The sequence below is a fragment of the Tachyglossus aculeatus genome, unplaced genomic scaffold, assembly GCF_015852505.1.
Source record: "Tachyglossus aculeatus isolate mTacAcu1 unplaced genomic scaffold, mTacAcu1.pri scaffold_123_arrow_ctg1, whole genome shotgun sequence".
Taxonomy (NCBI): domain Eukaryota; kingdom Metazoa; phylum Chordata; class Mammalia; order Monotremata; family Tachyglossidae; genus Tachyglossus; species Tachyglossus aculeatus.
Genome location: NW_024044852.1, coordinates 431,718 through 454,582, shown reverse-complemented (window position 1 = coordinate 454,582; position 22,865 = coordinate 431,718). Strand labels below are relative to the sequence as shown.

General features: G+C 47.9%; 1 pseudogene; it reads left to right on the top strand.

The window, feature by feature from the left end:
• The first annotated feature begins 2,223 nt into the window (after positions 1 to 2,223).
• On the top strand, positions 2,224 to 22,540 carry LOC119922749 (annotated as a pseudogene).
• Positions 22,541 to 22,865: the final 325 nt, after the last annotated feature.

Below are 22,865 nucleotides of genomic sequence, written 5' to 3'. Positions count from 1 at the left end.
AGTGGAGAGAACTCGGGCCTGGGAGTAAATAGGACCTGGGTTCTAGTCCTAGCTGTGCCACTGGTCTTCCCTGTGATCTTGGGCAAGTCATTGAACTTCTCTGTGCCTCATTTACCTCATCTGTGAAATGTGAACTATAACTATGAGCCCCACGTGGGACATGGAAAGTGTCAACCTGATTGCCATGCATCTACCCCAGGGCTCAGTACAGTGCCTGGCAAATAGTAAGAACTTGACAAATACCGTTTTTAAAAAAAAGAGTTAGGGGCAAAGCAAGGTGAGGATTTGCAGGGGAAGTGGGGTGGTACAGGTTTGAAGTGACAGGATGGCTTTGAAGACCTAACTGGTCAACTGGCCATCACAGGTGAAGACTGCTGGATACTAGGATTGCTCCAGAAGAAGGGCTGGCCCTCAGGACTGTGGAGATGGAGAAAGTTGGGCTTGGGGTATGTTCAGCATGGATCGTCCAAGGTGGACCAGAACCAACAGAGTTTCATGGCTCCAATGCCTAGAATCCCTCCGAGCCAACTAGAACTCCTTCATACTACCTGACACGGATTTCAACCTGCAGTGTTTAAACCAGAGAAATGCCTAGGTTAACAGTGGATTCAGGGATGGTGGACAGTTTACTGCCTGTACCTTGGAGGGGTTAATTAGGTGGGTTTTCCTGCTAGAGCAGGGAGAAGAGGGGGATATGTTTACCTGTCATCAAGGGTTTCTAGAGGATTTAAAAGCAGCAATCACATCATAACAGCCATTTTCAGTATTATATTAGTGTTATTCTTGAGCACTTACCTCATGCTAAGCCCTGGTATTTAATCACTGGTATCTATTGAACACTTGCATGTAGAGCACTGTACTAAGCCTCTGGGAAAGCACAGCAGAAGAGGGTAGGCAGGCATAATCTCTGCCCTCAAGAAAAATACAAGACACGGTCTCAGTTCTCTGGACCCTGACCCCACTAAGTAAGGGAAGAGAGACCCACAGAACAAAAAGTACAACAGTAAATTACAATCCAAAATAAGAGCCATTTGATGATTTAACTCTCCAAATTATAAAACTTAACAAATAGCTAAAACAGGACTTGGGGGCAGGGGGTAATTATCAAGATTCTCTCCTCTCCAATCCAGAGTACTAGAGTACAAATGCCTGCAGTCTTATCCCGGTGGTTCCTAGGTGATATGGGCTTTATTTTCATCCTCGGGGGGAGAGAAAGAAGACTCACCTGGCCAGCCAGCGGCTTATCACTGACCAGAGCTTCCCTATTACGGGGATCTCGGCTGCATGGATGGTCCACCCTCCACTCTTGATAGGGATCTGGTTTCATTCCGCAAATTGTTGAGTGGGTTTTGAGGAGACTACTCTAGCCATTGGACCACCCCCTGCAGATGCCAGAACCCTCATTCTTATGGGAAGTCCAGATGTGGAAGACAAACAAGACTGGGAACAAGAGCTGGAACTGAGCGTGACAGAAACAATTATGTTGGGCTTTAAAAGAAAGCAAAAATAAACTTATTAAGAAGGCATAAGGAAGGAGTTGGGGGGCATTTGCTAAGGGTCGGGTGCAGGGCAGCTGCAAGCACTATAAAGTCCAACAACAGGATCCAGCAATATTCTTTTGGCACCAAAATGAGTAAGGCACAATTTTTCTCCTTAGTACTGAGTAGGCTTAACCTGAGAAGTGGGATGAGATCCCATGGAGAAGGCTCCGGAGGGAGAGGTGATGATGGAGAAATGTCTGGGAATGGGGTGTCTGAAGAAACTGGGATTATTCATGAAGGTGAGGAGAAGCCTGAGGGGCCACTGATGATGGGCTCCGAGTCTCTGATGAGGTGTTCCATGAAGAATGAGGCACAGCCAGACCGAGAGCCCGATTCTGTGCCTGGGGATGGGGCAGAAATAGAACCCGCTTCACCTAGTGTTGACACACACCCAGGCCCAGTAATGGTTGACCCAGGACCCTAGGAAGGCTGGAGAGTGTGAGCAGGAGAATCTCAGATGAACAAAATGCTCCAGCCAGAACCCAGCCCTCCCAATCACATTTCCAATAAAACGGAGAAATGTATGAAATCAAGTAGCAGGGGTCCCTCCACTGTTTACCCTGCCCTGCCCCGGCAATAACACATTGAACTACATAAAGTCTAGACTGAGTCTGAAACAGGATGTGATTGCTCCTCCCTCCCATTCTCCTGCCACATCTCCCCCAGCAGATCCTCCGGCCACATGGACAGGGGAAACCAAACCAGCATCTCAGAATTCCTCCTCCTGGGACTGTCCGACAGGGCAGAGCAGTGGCAGATCCTCTTCATGCTGTTTCTCTGGATGTACCTGCTCGGGGTCCTGGGGAGCCTGCTCATTATCCTGGCCATCAGATCTGACCCACACCTGCACACGCCCATGTACTTCTTCCTCACCAACCTCTCCCTGGCTGACGCCTGTTTCCTGTCCACCACAGTCCCCTAAGATTCTGGTCAACATTCAGACCCACAATAAATCCATATCCTATGCTAGGTGCCTGGCACAAATGTGTTTCTTCATTCTGTTTGGAACCCTGGACCACTTTCTCCTCACTGGAATGGCTTATGACCGCTATGTGGCTATATGACACGCACTTCACTACACCACCATCATAGGCCCATGTCTCTGTGCCCTGATGGTAGCTGGGTCCTGGATACTAAGCATTCTCCATGCTCTGACACATACTTTAATGGTGCTTCGAATATCCTTCTGTGCAGACAATAAAATCAATCACTTCTTCTGTGAACCTATCCAGATCATAAAACTTTCCTGCACTGAACCACTCATCAGTGAAGTATTGCTCCTTGTTCTTCCAGCTCTGTTAGGGATAGGTCCCCTCACGGGCCTTCTGTTCTCTTACATTCGGATTTTCTCCACTATTTTAAGAATCCCATCTGCCGGGGGAAGGTTTAAAGCCTTCTCCACCTGTGGCTCTCATCTGTCTGTGGTCTCCTTGTTCTATGGCACTTCCCTTTGGGTCTACTTCAGCCCCCGGTCCACCCACAAGGCCAGGAAAGACTCTATAGCATCCATGATGTACTCAGTGGTGACCCCCATGCTGAACCCTTTCATCTACAGCCTGAGGAACAAGGACATGAAAGGGGCCCTGAGAAAATTCATCAGTAGGAAGTATGACTTCTTACAGAGATTGTAATCCCTTTGTTTTGCTTGTTGGCAACTCTTTCCCCTCTCATCTGCTGATTGTCAGTGTCTCACAGCTTCTGTTCTGGGAGCCTACTTAGCACATTCTACACTTACTCCTTAGAGGCATCTATGTATTCATGTGGCTTTATTTACCACCTCGATCAATGAATAAATCCATCATCTGTATTTATTGAGCACATACTGTGTGAAGGGACCTGTACGCTGAGTAGAGTACAGTACCACAGATTTCGTGGACACATTCTCTGCCCACAACAAGTTTGCAGTCGAGAGGGGAAGACAGGTCTTTATATACATAAAACGATAATGGATATGTATGTACGTGCTGCAGGGTTGAGGGTGAGGTCGATATCATGCTCCCAACGGAAAAAAAACCCAAGTGCACATATGACGCAGAAGAAAGAGGGAGTCAGGGAAAAGAAGGCTTAATCAGGGAAGACTACTTGACGATGACTCCCAGTTCTCTCTCTCTAACCCTGACCTCCCACCTCTGACTTACAGGCCCATGGTTTTTCCCCGAAGCCATGCTGTCTCCCCCAAGCAGCATTCTAATCTTGGTTCTATTCTTGGGTTCTAATCCCACATTTCCTCTTGGCCCTAAGACAGCTCCACTTGAATGTCCTACCTGCACCTCAAGTTCAATGTGTTCAATACAGAAAGCCTCACCTTCCTTTGTAAAGCCCCTCCTTCTCCATCTCCTCCTAATTGTTCTCCTCCAAACGTTCCTCTCTCTGCCACCAACTCCACGCCCCGTCCCTGTTCTCAGAAGCTGGCTTCTTTGACATGATCCTTGAATTCCTCATTCTCTTTCAATTCTCACATCCTTCTCTTTCTAAATCCTGCCAGAGTTTCTTTCACATTTCCAGAATCCACCCTTTGCTCTCCATCCACGGTGGTCCAAGCCTGCAATCGTAGCCCAGCAAGACTACATCAGGTATCGGCCTCATCACTGCTCTCCCTGCCTCTAACTCTCCACCTCTCCAGCCCATTCTCTACACTGCTACATGGATCATCCTTTTTTAGCACCACTCAGCAAACATCTACTCACACCTCAAAAATCTCCAGTGGTTATCCTTCTCTTTCTGTAATGAAGGGAAACTCCTTTCCATTAGCTTTAAAGCTCTGCACCATCTCCCTCCATCTTACATGTCATCTCTCTTCACCGGCTATTCCCCAGCACCCCCGAGCCTTCTCGGTAACCTCTGCCTCCATACAATGTCCTAAAAAAAAGGAATTCTCTATCCAGGGTGCAAGGGTCTAGTCAAACACAATGGCTAAAAAAGAGCTATCTCATGAAGGATTTCTCTGCTCTTTCCCTGTAACAAGTCTGCAGGTGCAGTGGGGTCTGGCATGGTCAGAATCCCCAGTCCAGCACTGGAATGAGTTGGGGTTCAATTGTCCAGTAAAAAAAACCAGAATTAGGAATGTATAATTGAAGATGTGTGGGTAACCTTGTAGATACCTCTTATAGATACCCCAGAGTTTAGAACATAATAAACATTTAATTAAACACCACAATTATTGTTGATTGGTTTTCTTAAGAGGTGGAATTTCACTTTTATTGGAACAAAGGAACTCAGCTCCCTTTCTGCAAATGTTTTTGGACAAATAAAAAATGGGATATTCCTAAAACAAATCCCTACCAATGATCTAAACTGTGAAAGAAATAGAAAAAGATAGAATTGTTTTGTAAAAATGATGCCATGATGTATTTGTATCCATAACAACTAAACCTTAGAGTCATGATCTGAAAATATTTGCTGCAGTAAGTTATAATAATAACCATCATAAGAATTGGGAAGGAGCAGGCTACAGAAGCAGTGTGGCTCAGTGGAAAGAGGACGGGCTTGCGAGTCAGAGATCATAGGTTTGAATCCCAGATCCGCCACTTGTCAGCTGTGTGACTTTGGGCAAGTCACTTCACTTCTCTGTGCCTCAGTTACCTCATCTGTAAAATGGGGATTAAGACTGTGAGTCCTATGTGGGACAACCTGATTACCTTGTTTCCCCCCAGCGCTTAGAAAAGTGCTTGGCACATAGTAAATGCTTAATAATAATCATCATCATCAATCGTATTTATTGAGCGCTTACTATGTGCAGAGCACTGTACTAAGCGCATGGGAAGTACAAATTGGCAACATATAGAAACAGTCCCTACCCAACATTGGGCTCACAGTCTTAAAGGGGGAGACAGAGAACAAAACCAAACATACTAACAAAATAAAATAAATAGAATAGATAGGTACAAGTAAAATAAATAAATAAATAAATAGAGTAATAAATAAATAAATAGAGTAATAAATATCTACAAAGTAATAAATATGTACAAAGTAATAAATATGTACAATAATAATAATAATGCCATCATCACAGGTGCGATTACAAATTGCAGAATTTGTAGAAACTGAAAATCTGAAAAAAACCCATCACTTAACATTTGTAAAATGGGAAACAGTGAAAAAGGCCGGAAATTGACAAAAAAGATGAATACTTAGGTTATGGTTGAAGTGTCATTGTTCATGAAGGGCGGAGATAGCGGCAATAAAGTCTCGTTGTTGACCAAATCCCACACTACTGGGAGGAGGGGACACCTAATAACACTCAGTGTTGGGAGTGTCAAGCCAAAGAAAAGCAAATGTAAGAAATTCAGGCAGAAATCAACCATGTTCACATGGGATTTTACTAAATTTATGGATGTTATGGATTTATGGAAAGGTACTAGCCCCCCTCAGGGTCGCATCTGGAGAGTGTCCAGTAATCTATCAGTCTCAGCTATGGGAGGGAGTGTCAAGCACAGGTCTATCCATTCCATTCCTACTTTGGGCAGTGGATAGTGAATGGAAGGCAATCTCCTACGAGTCAAAACTCACCCATGATGGGCAGCAGTGGCAAAGGAGAGGGTTGAGGGTGGAAGGCGGCAATGATAAATAACTTCTGGAATTTTGCAAAGAAAACTCTGGAAACGCTACCAGAATGATTGCAGATGGAGAGGGGGGCCTTCTGGAACAGAGGTGCCCGTGGTGTCTCTATGTGATAGAAATGAATCAAAGGCATAAGACAAGACAAGAGGGATAGTGGAAGGTTCAGGAAAGGATTAGGAAGGCATCCATTCATGGCAGTTCATTGGAGGGAGCACTAGTGATGATAAGAAGGTATATCCCAGGAAAGCCCACAGTGTGCTTCTGAGATAGGGGGAGAAAGACACTGTCAGAGAAAGAATTCTGGGACCTGGGCACCATTGTGCTGAGACAGCAATGGCATTTCTCTGGTTGTTAGATAAGAATGCCACCCAAGGCTCACTCTCTCCTGGGCAGAGGTTATAGTGGTAGTGCAGTGGAGGATTCTGAGTAGATTCCTGCCTTAGAGGGGTGAGGAGACTGGTTATGGTTGTCCCTTGGTCTATGCTGAGAGATTCTCAGGAGTCGGCTTGGGGGATATAATCACTGAGCTTCAGGGACGGCTCTCCAGGGGAGCCGAGAAGGTTCATTCATTCATTCATTCATTCATTCATTCAATCTTATTTATTGAGTGCTTACTGTATGCAGGGCACTGAACTAAGCACTTAGAGAGTACAATTCGGAAATAATTCACGGTTCTACCACAAAGCTGTGTGACGTTGGGCAAGCCACTTAACTTCTCTGTGCCTCAGTTACCTCATCTATAAAGTGGGGATTAAGACTGTGAGCCCCATGTGGGACAACCTCATCACCTTATAGCCCCCAGCGCTTAAAACAGTGCTTCGTACATAGTAAGCGCTTTACAAATACCATAAAAGAAAAATCCCCACCCACAGCAGATTTACAGTCGAGAAGGAATAATGATATTTGTTAAGTGCTTACTATGTGCCAAGCACTGTTGTAAACTCTAGGGGAGATACAAGGTAATCAGGAAGTCCCACTTGGGGCTCACAGTCTTAATCTCCATTTTACAGATGAGGCAAGTGAGACACAACAGACGTTAACTACCTTGCCCAAAGTCGCACAGCTGATAAGTGGCAGAGGCAGGAATAGAACCCACAACCTCTTTCCACTAAGTCTGTGCTCTTTCTACTAAGCCAATGTAAGCAGTCCCCAGTAAGATTACATTATCATCTCCAGATACCTCCCTCAGTAGAACCAGGAGGGGCCAGGACAGAAACCAGAAGCTGAGTGTTCATTCACATCTAACAAGAAGCACAGGGAGCCATGGAGTGTGAGTCCCAAGGGCCCAGAGGGTCTTGCCAATAGTCCTGCCATGAGCCTCTTTCCCATCTGCACTGCCACCATGAGTGAGGATGCAGCATTCCTGCCTGGGACCCTGAATTTCTTGCATTCCTCTTCCCAAACAGCCACATCAATTGTTCTAGGAGGAATTCCCCACCACAAGGCTCATACCCCGAGGGTACAGAGGAGTTGGATGGCGTATGAAAAGTACATTGCCCGACCGACCTCAAGACAACCTGACAGGTAAGGTACATTCCCCCCGAGCCAGCCCATGGGAACACCCGCACCTGTTACCCACCCCTGACAGGAGAACATCAGCCTTCACGCTACTCTGATACTGGGACTAAAGCATGTCTCAACCCACCTCCCTGATGGTAAGCTACATGATTGGGGCACCCTGAGAGTGGGGTAAGTGGCCTCATCATCCCGGTGATGGCAACAGTGGCCAGGTCTGCCAGGTGGGAAGTGGAGCCATGACCCCCATCCCTGACCACTGGCCAACTGGTAACAGTTACTCTCCTTAATATCATGTAAATGGTTAGGGATACCTCATCTAATATCCCTAATTTTCCCTCTAAATCATCCAGTAAGACAAGAATCTAAAACCGACCATTCCTGGGTGAGATCTTGAGAAGCAGTGTGGCCTAGGGGATAGAGCATGGACATGGGAGTCAGAAGGACTGGGTTCTATTCCCAGCTTCTGCCACTTGTCTGCTGTGTGACATTGGCCAAGTCACTTCCCTTCCCTGTGCCTTCCCTGTAAAATGGGGATTGACTGAGAGTGCCATGTGAGACATGGACTACGTCCAACCTGATTAACTTGGATCTATTGCAGTGATGATGATGATGATGGTATTTGTTAAGCGCTTACTATGTGCTAAGCAGTGTTCTAAGCACTGGGGGGATACAAGGTAATGAGGTTGTACCACGTGGAGCACTCAGTCTTAATCCCCATTTTACAGATGAGGGAACTGAGGCACGGAGAAGTTAAGGAACTTGCCCAAAGTCACACAGCTGGCAAGTGGCAGAGCCGAGATTAGAACCCATGACCTCTGATAGTCAAGCCTGTGCTCTTTCCATTGAGCTACGCTGCTTAGTACAGTGCGTCTGGAGCATATTAAGTGCTTAAAGAAAACCATCAAAACGGTCCATCCACCTGGGTTAAGTAGATGGCTGGTGTCCCAGATGAGATCATGGATGACAAATTTTTATCTTGAGAAGCAGCTTGGCCCAGTGGAGAAAACTCTGGCCTGGGAGTAAATAGGACCTAGGTTTTTAGACCCAGCTCTGCCACTTGTCCACCCTGTGACCTTGGGCAAGTCATTGAACTTCTCCATGCCTCATTTACCTCATCTGTTAAATGTGAACTATGACTACGAGCCCCACATGGGACATGGAAAGTGTCAACGTGATTGCCATGCATCTACCCCAGGGCTCAGTACAGTGCCTGGAAAATAGTAAGAACTTGACAAATACCATTTTTAAAAAAAGAATCAGGGGCAAAGCCAGGTGAGGATTTGCACTGGAAGTGGGGTGGGAAAGTTTGAAGTGAAAGGACGGCTTCAAAGACCTAACTGGTCAACTGGCCATCACAGCTGAAGACTGTTGGATACTAGGATTACCCCAGAAGAAGGGCTGGCCCTCAGGATTGTGGGGCTGGAGAAAGCTGGGCTCGGAGTATGATCAGCATGGATCAGCCAAGGTGGACCAGAACCTCCCAACAGAGTTTCATGGCTCAAACCGCCTAGAATCCCTCCGAACCAACTAAAACTACTTCATACTCCCTGACGCGGATTTCAACCTGCAGTGTTTAAACCCGGGAAATGCCTAGGCTTAACAATGGATTCAGGGATGGGGGAGAGTTTACTGCCTGGACCTTGGTGGGGTAATTAGGTGGGTTTTCCTGCCAGAGCAGGGAGAAGAGGGGGGTATGTTTAACTGTCATCAGGGGTTTCTAGAGGATGTAAAGACAGCAATCACAACAGCCATTTTCAGGATTATATTAGTATTATTGTTGAGCACTTACCTCATACTAAGCCCTGGTATTTAATCACTGGTATTTATTGAACACCTGTGTATAGAGCAAGGTATTAAGTTCCTAAGAAAGCACAGCAGAAGAGGGTAGGCAGGCATAATCTCTGCCCTCAAGACAAACACAAGACATGGTCTCAGTTCTCTGGACCCTGACCCCACTACGTAAGGGAAGAGAAACCCACAGAAGAAAAAAAACAACAGTAAATTGCAATCCAGAATAAGAGGCATTTGATGATTTAAGCCCCCAAATTATCAAAATTAAACAAATAGCTAAAACAGCACTTGGGGGCAGGGGAATTATCAAGATTTTCTCCTCTCCAATCAAGAGTACTAGAGTACAAATGCCTGCAGTCTTTCCCAGTGGTTCTTAGTTGGTATGGGCTTTATTTTCATCCTGGGGGGGAGAGGAAGAAGACTCACCTGGCCAGCCAGCGGCCTATCACAGACCGGAGCTTCCCTCTACTGGTGACCCCGCCCGCATGGATGGCCCACCCTGCACTCTTGATAGAGATCTGGCTTCACTCCTCAAATTGTTGGGTGGGTTTTGAGGAGACTACTCTAGCCATTGGACCACCCCCTGCAAATGCCAGAACCCTCATTCTTATAGGAAGTCCAGAAATGTGGAAAACAAGCAAGACTGGGAGCAAGGGCTGGAACTGAGCATGGCAGAAACAAGTATGTTGGGCTTTAAAAGAAAGCAAAATAAACTTATTAAGAAGGCATAAGGAAGGAGTTGGGGGGCATTTGTTAAGTGTAGGGTGCAGGGCAGCTGCGAGCACTGTAAAGTCCATGAACAGGACCCAGCAATATTCTTTTGGCACCAAAATGAGCTAGGCACAATTTGTCTCCTTAGTACTGAGTAGCCTTAACCTGAGAAGTGAGATGACATTCCATGGAGAAGGCTCCGGAGGGAGAGGTGATGATGGAGAAATGTCTGGGAATGGGGTGTCTGAAGAAACTGGGATTATTGATTCATGTGAGGAGAAGCCTGAGGGGCCACTGATGATGGGCTCCGAGTCTCTGATGGGGTGTTCCATGGGAATGAGGAGCAGCCGACCTGAGAGCCCAATTCTGTGCCTGGGGATGGGACAGAAATAGAACTCGCTTCACCTAGTGTTGACACATCTCCGGGCCCGGAAATTGTTGACCCAGGACCCCAGGAAGGCTGGAGAGTGTGAGCAGGAGAATCTCAGATGAACAAAATGCTCCAGCCAGAACTCAACGCTCCAAACCACATTTCCAATAAAGCAGGGAAATGTATAAAATTGCGTAGCAGGGGTCCCTCCACTATTTACCCTGCCCCGGCAATAACACACTGAATTACATAAAGTCTAGACTAAGTCTAAACAAGTATGTGATTGCTCCTCCCTCCCATTCTCCTGCCACATCTCCCCCAGAAGAATTTCCGGCTGAATGGACAAGGGAAACCAAACCAGCATCTCAGAATTCCTCCTCCTGGGACTGTCCGACTGAGCGGAGCAGCAGCAGCTCCTTTTCATGCTGTTCCTCTGGATGTACCTGCTCGGTTTCCTGGGGAGCCTGCTCATCATCCTGGCCATCAGATCTGACCCGCATCTGCACACTCCCATGTACTTCTTCCTCACCAACCTCTCCCTGGCCGACGTCTGTTTCCTGTCCACCACAGTCCCCAAGATGCTGGTCAACATTCAGACCCACAATAAATCCATATCCTACACTGGGTGCCTGGCGCAAATGTATTTCTTCATTCTGTTCGGAACTCTGGACCACATTCTTCTCACTGGAATGGCTTATGACCGCTATGTGGCTATATGCCACCCACTCCACTACCCCACCATCATGGGCCCACGGCTATGTGCCCTGATGGTAGCTGGGTCCTGGATTATCAGCAGTCTCCATGCTCTGACACATACTTTAATGGTGCTTCGAATATCCTTCTGTGCAGACAATAAAATCCATCACTTCTTCCGTGAACCTATCCAGATCGTAAACCTTTCCTGCACTGATCCAATCAACAATGAAATATTGCTCTTTGTTCTTTCAGCTCTGTTAGGGCTAGGTCCCCTCACTGGCCTTCTGTTCTCTTACACTCGGATTTTCTCCACTATTTTAAGAATCCCATCTGCTGGGGGAAGGTTTAAAGCCTTTTCCACCTGTGGCTCTCATCTGTCTGTGGTCTCCTTGTCCTATGGCACTTCCCTCTGGGTCTACTTCAGCCCCCGGTCCACCCACAAGGCTAGGAAAGACTCTATAGCATCTCTGATGTACTCAGTGGTGACCCCCATGCTGAACCCTTTCATCTACAGCCTAAGGAACAAGGACATGAAAGGGGCCCTGAGAAAATTCATCAGTAGGAAATATGACCTCTTCCAGAGATTGTAATCCCTTCGTTTTGTTTGTTGGCATCTCCTTCCCCTCTGATCTGCTGGTTGTCAGTGTCCCACAGGTTCTGTTCTGGATGCCTACTTAGTGCATTCTGCATTTACTCGTTAGAGGCATCTATGTATTCATGTGGCTTTATTTACCACCTCGATCAATGAATAAATCCATCATCGGTATTTATTGAGCACATACTGTGTGCAGGGACATGTACGCTGGGTAGAGTACAATACAACAGAGTTCGTGGACACATTCTCTGCCCACAACAAGTTTGCAGTCGATAGGGGAAGATAGATCTTTATATACATAAAATGATTATGGATATGTATGTACGTGCTGCAGGCTTGAGGGTGAGGTCTATATCATGCTCCCAAAAGTACCAAACCCAAGTGCACAGATAATGCAGAAGAGAGAGAGAGTCAGGGAAAAGAAGGCTTAATCAGGGAAGGCTACTAAGAGGATGACTCCCATTTCTCTCTCTCTAACCCTGACCTCCCACCTCTGACTTACAGGCCCATGGTTTTTCCCCGAAGCCATGCTGTCTCCCCCAAGCAGCATTCTAACCTTGGTTCTATTCTTGGGTTCTAATCCCACATTTCCTCTTGGCCCTAGGACAGCTCCACTTGAATGTTCTACCTGCACATTCAACGTGTTCAAAACTGAGAGCCTCACCTTCTTTTGTCAAGCCCCTCCTTCTCCATCTCCACTAATTGTTCTCCTCCAAACGTTCCTCTCGCTGCCACCAATTCCATGCCCCCTCCCTGTTCGCAGAACCTGGATTCTTCAGCATGATCAGCCTTCTCTCTGATTTCCCATCCTCATGTCTCTCTCCACTTCAATCCGTACTTCATGCTGCTGCCCGGATTATCTTTGTCCAGAAACGCTCTGGGCCTATCACTCCTCTCCTCAGAAATCTCCAGTGGCTACCAATCAATCTGTGCATCAGGCAGAAACTCCTCACCCTCGGCTTCAATTCTCTCCATCACCTCGCCCCCTCCTACCTCACCTCCCTTCTCTCCTTCTACAGCCCAGCCCGCACCCTCAGCTCCTCCGCTGCTAATCTCCTCACCGTACCTCGTTGTCGCCTGTCCCGCCATCGACCCCCGGCCCACGTCATCCCCCGGGCCTGGAATGCCCTCCCTCTGCCCATCCGCCAAGCTAGCTCTCTTCCTCCCTTCAAGGCCCTGCTGAGAGCTCACCTCCTCCAGGAGGCCTTCTCAGACTGAGCCCCTTCCTTCCTCTCCCTCTCGTCCCCCTCTCCATCCCCCCCATCTTACCTCCTTCCCTTCCCCACAGCACCTGTATATATGCATATATGTTTGTACATATTTATTACTCTATTTATTTATTTATTTTACTTGTACATATCTATTCTATTTATTTTATTTTGTTAGTATGTTTGGTTTTGTTCTGTCTTCCCCTTTTAGACTGTGAGCCCTCTGTTGGGTAGGGACTGTCTCTATATGTTGCCAATTTGTACTTCCCAAGCGCTTAGTACAGTGCTCTGCACATAGTAAGCGCTCAATAAATACGATTGATGATGATGATGATGATTATCCTTGAATTCCTCTTTCTCTTTCAATTCTCACATCCTTCTCTTTCTAAATCCTGCCAGGTCTTCTTCCACATTTCCAGAATCCACCCTTTCCTGTCCATCCACGCTGGCCCAAGCCTGCAATCCTACCTCAGCAAGACTACATCAGGTATCAGCCTCATCACTGTTCTCCCTGCCTCTAACTCTCCAGCTCTCCAGCCCATTCTCTACACTGCTACATGGATCATCCTTTTTCAGCACCACTCAGCACACATCTCCTCACACCTCAAAAATCTCCAGTGGTTATCCTTCTCCTTCTGCAATAAATGGAAACTAACTGCCATTAGCTTCAAAGCTCTGCACCATCTCCCTCCATCTTACATGTCATCTCTCTTCACCGGCTATTCCCCAGCACCCCCAAGCCTTCTCGGTAACCTCTGCCACCCTACAATGTCCTAAAAAAAGAATTCTCTATCCAGGGTGCAAGGGTCTAGTGAAACACAGTGGCTAAAAAAGACCTATCTGGTGAAGGATTTCTCTGCTCTTTCCCAGTAGCAAGGCTGCAGGTGCAGAGGGGTCTGACATGGTCAGAATCCCCAGTCCAGCACTGGAATCAGTTGGGGTTCAATTGTCAAGTGAAACAACGTGGATTAGGAATTTATAATTGAAGGTGTGTGGTAACCTTGTAGTTCCCCCAGAGTTTAGAACGTAATAAACATTTAATAAACACCACAATTATTCTTGATTGGTTTTCTTAAGAGGTGGAATTTTCACTTTTATTGGAACAAAGGAACTTAGCTCCCTTTCTGCAAATGTTTCTGGACAAATAAAAAATGGGATATTTCTAAAACAAATGCCTACCATTTATCTAAACTGTAAAAAAAATGGAAAAGGGTAGAATTGTTTTGTAAAAATGATGCCATGGTGTATTTTTGTCCGTAACAACTAAACATTAGAGTCATGATCTGAAAATATTTGCTGCAGTAAGTTATAAGAAATAAGCATAATAGGAATTGGGAAGGAGCAGCCTACAGAAGCAGCATGGCTCAGTGGAAAGAGGATGAGCTTGGGAGCCAGAGATCATGGCCCCCATAGGGGAATCAGAAAGCTCCCATAGGCCTCCTCCTCCAGCAGTGTGCAGGTTGGGACCGGATGACCAAGGGGAGAACTCAACTGGCTGTTGCTCCTTCTGCAGATGCAGCTCATCCCAACTCCCCAGCCCAGAGGAATGTCCCCCTGCACTTGGGCAGTCAGGTCAATTCTCAAATGCAGCTCACCATTGAAAGCCCTGTAGTGCAGTCCCACTCAAACGAAAGATGGAGGGGGCGGTGGTGTTGGTAGGGCAGTGTGTGTGTGTGTGTGTGTGTGTGTGTGTGTGTGTGTGTGTGTACGTGTGTGTGCGTGTGCATGCACACGTGCCTCTGTAAAAGACGGGGTTAGCTTTGGGGAAAGTAATGAGGAAGGAGGTGTCTGTCATCACCTTGTCCCCTCCTTTCTCACCTCTCTACTCTCCTACTACAACCCAGTCCACACTCTTCACCTCTCTAATGCCAACCTTCTCACTATACTTCCATCTACTCCATCTCGTCGCTGAACTCTCACCCACCTCCTGCCTCTGGCCTGGAATGCCCTCTCTCCTCATATCCTCATATCTGACAGACAATGACTCTACCCCCAGTCAAAGCCTTATTGAAGGCGCATCTCCCCCAAGAGGCCTTCCCTGTCTAACTCCTCCTGTCTTCTTGTTCCACTCCCTTCTGAGTCACCCTGACTTGCTGCCTTCTTGCGTTCCACCCCCTTCCGGGCCCCCATATCTTACGTCCATATCTGTAATGGATTTCTTTATATCAGTGCCATCTCTACCTCCAGACTGTAAGCTCAATGTCGTCACCTGTTTGTCATACAGGTTCTGTATTAATGCAATTACATGGTTCAGTCTGCCCATTTTCCTCAATGTGCTCCCGGGTTTCTTGTGATCCACACATTCAAAGGCCTTAATATAATCAATAAAGCACAGGCTGACTTCCTTTTGCTATTCTCTTGTCCTTTTAATTATCTACCAAACATCAGCAATAATATCTTATGTCCCTTGTCCTTTCCGGAATCCTGCTTGAACACTGGGCCATTCGCGTTCCATGTAGGCCTCCATTTGATGCTGTATAACTTTTAGCAGTACCTTGCTGGCATGTGAGATCAAGGAAAGTGTATGATAAATGTTGCATTTAGTTGTATCTGCTTTCTTCGGTATTGGAACATTAACTGATCTCTTCCAATCAGATGGCCATTGAATGGTTAGCCACACCTGTTGACATAATTCGGTAAGGACTTTAACCAATTCCTCTTTAGCTGTGGGAAACACCTCAATAAGAAGCCTATCAAAGCCAGGTGCCTTGTCTTTGGAGAGGCAGTGTAAAGCCAACCTAACTTCACTTTCCATGATGAGTGGCTTTAATCCTAAAGGAGATTCCTCAGATACTTATTGTATATTGCAGTCTTTCTGGTATAGTTCCCGTGTGTATTCTTTCCATCTCTGTATGATTGCACTAGGTATCATTTATTGTCAGTCCATCTTTGCTTTTGACAAAGCCAATTCAAGGATGAAATGTTCCCTTAATTTCCTTAATCATCTGAAACAGTGATTTTGTCTGCCCACATTTGTTACTGATGCCCATTTCTTTACATATGCTGTTGCAATGTTCCTGTTTGTCCTTCCTGTCAGAGCGCTGAAATTCTCAGCTCAGTTCTTGAACCAGGTTCTTTTAACCTCTGATGTTTGCTTCCTTCCTTTTTTTGGCTACTTCCAGAGTTATGTTTGCCATCCATTTTGGCTTTTTCTTCTTCCTGACCTTTTGCAATACTGTGTCACTTTCTTCCTTGATGACATCTTTAAACTCCGTCCAAATTTCCTCTGGTTCTTGTGATGCCATCGCCTACTTATATCATTGCTACTGTTTTATTGCTTCTGCATCTCAATTGTTAACCTCCCACCGTACTGTCACTCGCCCTGCTGAACTCACCATGAACTTTCAATTCCCTAGCTCCCAACTGCCATTCCCATTCCTCACCTTCCCCTTCCCCTCTCCCACCCAGCTTTTTCCCTCCCTCTCCCCCACCAAGACCACTCCCCTCACCCCCTAACAAGGATTCCTCTGTACCAGCGCCAGCCCTCCGCTCCTCCCTCCCGGCCCCCTCCCTCCCCTTCTCCCCGCCCCCACCCCATACCAGTTCTCCTCTCCCATCGCCACCCCCTTCCCACTCTCCCCGCCCAGGCCCCCGCAAACTCATCCCAATCCAAACCCTCCCCACCCCTCGCACCCTTCCCCCTCCCTCCCCTCCCTCGACAGCTGCTGCCAAGTGTGGCCTCTGGAACCCCCGCTCCGTTTTAAGTAAGATCCCTTTCATCCTGGACCTATTCCTTTCCAGCTCTCTACTCCTCCTCGCCCTAACTGAAACTTGGCTGTCTCCAGACGACACGGTCTCTTCTGCTGCTCTCTGCAGTGCAGGCCTCTTCTTCTCCCATTCCCCCAGACTCAGCGGAAAAGGAGGAGGTGTCGGTTTCCTTCTCGTCCCCCAATGTCGCTTTCGCACTATCCCTCCTCCCCCTTCCCTTTCTTTCCCTTCCTTTGAAGCCCACATTATTCGCCTCTACCACCCCCTCCAGATTCTTGTAGCCGTCATCTACCGCCCTCCTGGCCCCACTTCCAACTTCTTTAACGACTTTGACCCATTCCTCACCTTCCTTCTCTCCTTCTCCATGCCCACTCTGATCCTCGGAGACTTCAATATCCACATGGATATACCTAACGACTCCTCTGCCGCCCGCCTTCTATCTCTCCTTGACGCTGCCAACCTCTTCCTCCACCCCACCTCACCCACTCACCAACTTGGTCATACCCTCGACCTCATCATCTCCTATCGCTGCACTGTGTCCACCCTCACCAACTCTGAAATCCCTCTCTCTCATCATAATCTTCTCACCTGCCTCCTCACTCACACTTTCCCCTGTAAATCCGTTTACTCCCTCACAGAGATCTCTGCTCTCTGTATCCCACCCATCTTTCAGAGCGCCTCACACCCCACCTCGCCGCCCTCTCCTCTCTACCCAGTCTTGATGATCAGATTACTGCTCTCAACTCTACCCTTTCTACTCAGCTAGACTCACTTGCTTTCCCTTCGCCGCTCTCGCACCACTAACCCACAGCCCTGGATCACTGCCACTGTCCGCCTCCTTCGCTCTTATGCTCGAGCTGCCGAACGCTGCTGGTGAAAGTCTAAACACCATGCCAACCTCGTTCACTTCAAGTTTATCCTTTCCTGCCTTAACTCAGCCCTCTCCTCTGCCAGACAAAACTATTTCTCCTCCCTTATTGACACCCATGCCCATTACCCCCGCCAGCTCTTCCGTACACTCAACTCCCTTCTCAGGCCCCCGGTTCCTCCCCCTCCTCCTTCCCTCACCCCCAACGATCTGGCCTCCTACTTCATTAACAAAATTAAATCCATCAGGTCCGACCTCTCCAAAGTCTCTTCCCCCCTTTCTCCATCCCCCCGGCTCTCAACACTCTCTGCTACTCTCCCATCCTTCCCAGCAGTGTCCTCAGAGGAGCTCTCCTCCCTCCTCTCAAGTGCTACTCCGGCCACCTGTGCTTCTGACCCCATTCCCTCTCATCTCATTAAATCTCTCGCTCCATCCCTTCTCCCCTCCTTAACTTCCATCTTCAACCGCTCACTCCCCACTGGTTCCTTCCCCTCTGCCTTCAAACATGCCCATGTCTCTCCCATACTAAAAAAACCCTCTCTTGACCCCACCTCACCTTCTAGCTATCGTCCCATATCCCTCCTACCATTCCTTTCCAAACTCCTTGAACGAGTTGTCTACACTCGCTGCCTCGAATTCCTCAACAACAACTCTCTCCTCGACCCCCTCCAGTCTGGCTTCCGTCCCCTACATTCCACGGAAACTGCCCTCTCAAAGGTCACCAATGACCTCCTGCTTGCCAAGTCCAACGGCTCCTACTCTGTCCTAATCCTCCTCGACCTCACAGCTGCCTTTGACACTGTGGACCACCCCCTTCTTCTCAACACGCTATCTGACCTTGGCTTCACAGACTCCGTCCTCTCCTGGTTCTCCTCTTACCTCTCCGGTCGTTCTTTCTCAGTCTCTTTTGCAGGCTCCTCCTCCCCCTCCCATTCTCTCACTGTGGGGGTTTCCCAAGGTTCAGTGCTTGGTCCCCTTCTGTTCTCGATCTACACGCACTCCCTTCGTGACCTCATTCGCTCCCACGGCTTCAACTATCATCTCTATGCTGATGACATCCAGATCTGCATCTCTGCCCCTGCTCTCTCCCCCTCTCTCCAGGCTCGCATCTCCTCCTGCCTTCAGGACATCTCCATTTGGATGTCTGCCCGCCACCTAAAGCTCAACATGTCGAAGACTGAACTCCTTGTCTTCCCTCCCAAACCTTGCCCTCTCCCTGACTTTCCCATCTCTGTTGACGGCACTACCATCCTTCCCGTCTCACAAGCCCGCAACCTTGCTGTCATCCTCGACTCCGCTCTCTCATTCACCCCTCACATCCAAGCCGTCACCAAAACCTGCCGGTCTCAGCTCCACAACATTGCCAAGATCCGCCCTTTCCTCTCCATCCCAACTGCTACCCTGCTCATTCAAGCTCTCATCCTATCCCGTCTGGACTACTGCATCAGCCTTCTCTCTGATCTCCCATCCTCATGTCTCTCTCCACTTCAATCCATACTTCATGCTGCTGCCCGGATTATCTTTGTCCAGAAACGTTCTGGGCATATCACTCCCCTCCTCAAAAATCTCCAGTGGCTACCAATCAATCTGAGCATCAGGCAGAAACTCCTCACCTTGGGCTTCAAGGCTCTCCATCACCTCGCCCCCTCCTACCTCACCTCCCTTCTCTCCTTCTACAGCCCAGTCTGCACCCTCCGCTCCTCCACCGCTGATCTCCTCACCGTACCTCTCTCTCTCCTGTCCCGCCATAGACCCCAGCCCACGTCATCCCCCGGGCCTGGAATGCCCTCCCTCTTCCCATCCGCCAAGCTAGCTCTCTTCCTCCCTTCAAGGTCCTGCTGAGAGCTCACCTCCTCCAGGAGGCCTTCCCAGACTGAGCCCCTTCCTTCCTCTCCCCCTCGTCCCCCTCTCCATCCCCCCATCTTACCTCCTTCCCTTCCCCACAGCACCTGTATATATGTATATATGTTTGTACATATTTTTTACTCTATTTATTTATTTTATTTGCACACATCTATTCTATTTATTTTATTTTGTTAGTATGTTTGGTTTTGTTCTCTGTCTCCCCCTTTTAGACTGTGAGCCCACTGTTGGGTAGGGACTGTCTCTATATGTTACCAATTTGTACTTCCCAAGCGCTTAGTACAGTGCTCTGCACATAGTAAGCACTCAATAAATACGATTGATGATGATGATGAAGATGGGCAGCCCTGTGGTCTGGTGGATTTTAATAGAGAGGGTACTCCAAGCGGGGGAAAAGTGGTGAGGTAGAATTCTGAGGGGGCAAGAGTTGGGAATGAGGCACAGTGAGATGGTGAGGAATGGAGGAATGGAGAATGCAGGTAGGAATTCAGTAGGGGAAAATAATGCACATCAGTTGATCGATCATATTTATTGAGCGCTTAATATGTGCAGATCCTGATACTAAGCCCTTGGGAGAGTACGATATAACAGTGTAACAGGGTTGGTAGCAACTTTCCCTGCCCATGATAATTCTATTTATTTTATTCTGTTAATATGTTTTGTTTTGTTGTCTGTCTCCCCCTTCTAAACTGGAAGCCCGCTGTTGGGTAGGGACAGTCTTTATATGCTGCCAACTTGTACTTTCCAAGCGCTTAGTACAGTGCTCTGCACACAGTAAGCGCTCAATAAATACGATTGAATAAATGAATGAATGAATAATAATAATAATGCTAGTATTTGTTAAGCGCTTACTACAAGCAAAGCACTGTTCTAAGAGGTGCGGAGGTTACAAGGTGATCAGGTTGTCCCAGCAGGGGCTCACAGTTTTAATCCCCATTTTAAAGATGAGGTAACTGAGGCCCAGAGTAGTTAAGTGACTTGCCCAAAGTCACAAAGCTGACAGGTGGCAGAGCCGAGATTTGAACCCATGACCTCTGATTCCAAATCCCGTGCTCTTTCCAGTGAGGCACGCTGTTTCTCTATGATGAGTTTATATTGTAGCGCGGAATGTCTAAGATCGATTGTTGCAGATTTCAGATGGTCCCAAGCCCTAGCATGGGATGAGGCTCCAAACCCCAGAGCTTAACCAGAACGCTATTATGAATCACAGAAAGGGAATGATGATTAGACTGTTGACGTTGTTATAGAGTCCCAGAGTGGGAACCACGTGGGAATGGGCGGTTATTTAAGTTGAGGGGACTGGGACCACAGGGAACCCACTATCGTGGCCTTTTTAGTTTCACGGACAGTCAGCCAGCTCAGCGGTGCTCTGGGACCGTTGTCCCACGGGAAATCCCCCAGAAAATAACCCGGCTGTCGTCTGAGGGGATGGCACAGCCATCCAGAGGACCAAAAGGGGAAGAGAGGATCCTGACAGCTCTCACCCCTCACCCAGACCTCCCTGTCACCACCACCCGCGTCCAGGACCGATGGGATGGAGTGAGCTTCTATCTCAGTGGAGTTCGTTGCTCTCCAGTCCAAGACACGTCCGGTGACTCCGGAGAGGAGCCGGGGTAAGGTGAGAGACGTTTCAATAGGAAACTGGATGAGCAGGGTCAGAGTCACAATTTTTCTAAATTAGAAGCAGTGTCGCTTAGTGGAAAGAGCATGGGCCCGGGAGGCAAGAGGACCCGGGTTCTAATCCCAGTTCTGCCACTTAACTGGTGTGTGACATTGGGCAAGTCACATAATTTCTTTGTGCCTTAGTTACCTCATCTGATGGGGATTAAGACTGTGAACCTCGTGTGGGACAGGGACTGTGTCCAACCTGATTTCCTTGTATTCCCCGCAGTGCTTAGTACAGTGACCGGTACATAGTAAGCATTTAACAAACACCATGAAAACAATCCTGTGAGTAAGAGCTTGTCGATACACTTAATGTTGCCATAATCCTTGTTTTTGTTGTATCATATCTTGGCTAGGAAGCCGTCTGAAAATTTGGAAATATACATTCTACACTTCGAGCCTTTTTGGACACAGTGTGCTGTGTTGCAGGAAGAATTGGCTTGTGTGCATCTGTTTAGCGTCTGACAAAGTTCAGCACCAGCCTTCCCTAAACACGTAGTTTTGTGATTACACAACCCCTGAGTTCTAGATTTTTATAAGCCCAAATCAATCAGTGGAACGTATTGATGATGATGATGGCATTTATTAAGCGCTTACTATGTGCAAAGCACTGTTCTAAGCGCTGGGGGGATACAAGATGATGAGGTTGTCCCACGTGGGGCTCACAGTCTTCACCCGCATTTTACAGATGAGGGAACTGAGGCACAGAGAAGTTAAGTGACTTGCCCAAAGTCACACAGCTGACAAGTGGCAGAGCCAGGATTTGAACCCATGACCTCTGACTCCAAAGCCCGTGCTCTTTCCCATTGAGCCACGCTGCTTCTCTAAGTATTGAGCACTTAGTGCAGAACACTGGACACAATCTCTGCTGATGTTTCAGAATAAAATATACATCATCAACGGGGAAAGTTTTCCGTTTTGTCCTGAATTGAGACAGGAGGCAGGACGAGATGACCAGGTGAGGCTCCCCTTATAGACTGCGAGTTCACTGTGGGAAGGGAACGTGTCTACCACCTCTGTTGTAGTGGACTCTCCCAAGTGCTAAGTACAGTGCCCTGCACACAGCAAACACTCAATAAATATCATTGACTGATTAATGGATTGATTGAGGTTCATCCCTGGAGGGCATTATCTTGTCGTATGAGTTTCTCACTGAATGTTTTTAATCCCTGTCTGAAATCATGTCCTATCATCTGATGCCCATGGATATCTTGCAGGACACGCCCAACGTCTCCATGATGACGGGATTCCTCCTGCTGAGATTCACGGAGGTCCGGGAGCTGCAGCTGCTCCACAGCGCGCTGTGCCTCGTGGTCTACCTGGCGGCTCTGACAGGGAATCTCCTCACCTTCGCCGTCACCGCTCTCGACCAGCACCTCCACACCCTCATGTACTTCTTCCTCAGGAACCTGTCCGTCTTCAAGATCTGCTACATCTCCGTCATAGTCCCCAAATCTATCCACAACTCCCTCCTTCCTAGGCTGTGCAGCAAAGTTCTATCTGTTGATTTTCTATGCAGGTGCAGAATGTTTTGTCCTCACGGTGATGTCGTATGACTGCTACGCCACCATCTGCCTCCCCCTGTGCTACGAGGTCGTCATGAGCAGGGTGACCTGCGGTAAGATGGCGGCCGCCTTGTTGCTTAGTGGGGGCCTGTTCGGAGTCTTGTTTTCAGCTTTGACCTTCTCTCTGTCCTTCTGTGGGTCCAACGTCATCCAGAAGTTTTTCTGTGATGTCCCTTCCCTGCTGAAGATCACCTGCTCCGAGGGCC